Source organism: Halyomorpha halys, unplaced genomic scaffold, assembly GCF_000696795.3.
Source record: "Halyomorpha halys isolate HHAL.00 unplaced genomic scaffold, Hhal_1.1 Scaffold57.1, whole genome shotgun sequence".
Classification (NCBI taxonomy): domain Eukaryota; kingdom Metazoa; phylum Arthropoda; class Insecta; order Hemiptera; family Pentatomidae; genus Halyomorpha; species Halyomorpha halys.
This window is the reverse complement of record NW_027110347.1, coordinates 565,715-567,489: the sequence shown is the minus strand read 5'-3', so window position 1 is coordinate 567,489 and position 1,775 is coordinate 565,715.

Genomic DNA, 1,775 nt, shown 5'->3' with positions numbered 1-1,775 from the left:
CATACAAGGTTTCTCCAATAATAGAAGACAGTAGTAAATAAAATTCCTTTCTTTATTATAACCTTCTGTATTTAAAAAAAATGGATTAATTCATATTAAATTTATCTAGAAAGAATAAAATTTCCACATTTGCTAAGTCAGCTAATTGACCAAATGTCAAGTTTTGTTTTTCAGCAAATCTGCAATCTACATGTTTTGCTTTACAAGAGAATTCTATTTTAACTATTTAGAGTATATATTTCCTAATAACTGTATTTGGAGGACGAAGAAAGTATTGCTGTACTATGTACGATGTAAGATGTACAACACAATATTTTCGGCCATCTATTGCACTACTAGTGGCCTTCCTAAATAGGAAATAGCCGTACTTTTGAAAAAAAAATACATATAGATTTAATCTTTTCCTAAAAATGATACAAATGTTCATAGACGTAGCACTGATTGCCTCTGAACTCCTTCCACGAGAAGATAATAGGGCAGAGTGGTAGGGGGTGGGGAATAATGATTAGGCAGAACTTGGGGGGGGACTGATTAGATGATATCAGTAGCCTTTGATCAGCGGCTTACCTGAGCTTTGGTTCTAATTGATTCCAACCACCTGATGCTTCAGAGCTTTAAAACTTTCTACTTATCCTAAAACCATTACCATAACAAACTTAAACCAGGTCATTAACACTTTATAATGCGATTTAGCTTGATGATATAAGCACATCTAGTTCCAAGTCTTGAGAGTATGAGAATCATTGATAATTTAGGTATTGATAAGTGTTCAAGGACTATTATTGGTTTATTCATAGTTATGTAACGTTATTGTCGATATCATAATTGAATATTAATTTAGATGAAGGTAATGTATCTATATTATATTAGAATATTCTTAGATAAAAATGGAATTATCAATGTTTAGTTAAGTGTATTATTGATGTTTAGTGAAATGTATTTCGGAGACCTTTGTAATTCCGAAGAGTATTCATAATGTCCATCAACAATAAATGATAGGTAAAATATAGAAAGGGTGGGAAACGGATATCATTCGGAAAATGGCCAATGCGGACTGATTGTTTCACCAACTGTAGGCAACCTATCCAAACCCTTGACTGCTGCGGCGCCGGTTGGATTCTGGCCTGCAAGGTCGCCACGACATGAAAACATGATTCCCCACCATGATTAGAATAGGATGGTAAACTGTAGAACTCCCCCGTATGTCAGAATTTACCAAGTGTCCTTATTGTCCCGCCGGGGTCCTCGTAGCCCAAAGACGATCTCAAATGGTGAAAACCCCGTAACTGTACAAGGCGAACTCAACTGTACTATGCGGGAGCTCACCCCACTTCTTCCCGGCCTGTTTGAATACGCTTGGTTAATGTAATCTTATTTTCTCACTTGTTTCTTAATAAGAAAGGGAAATGAGGATTGAAAATAATCTTAATTACTTTTGAAATTTATGATAAAACAATCTGTATTTTATATCCATAATTATGTAAAGCATAATTCAATAATTCTAATTCAGATCTCTTCTTAGAAGTCTGTCTATCTGATACATTCAGCGTAATTTACCACTGCGATCATAATATTATTATTCAGTTCACAATAGATTCACGATTCCTTTCAATTCTTCAGGAAAATCGGAAATATGTATCGTTTTTAATCAATTCTTCTACTCTAACTCGTCCAGATTTACCTTTCATGTAAAATTTCATATTAATATTTTACATTAAGGAGGATTAGGCAGTTAAACAATTTATAAAGAAAGCTTGTATCGTTTTCGCTTCTAG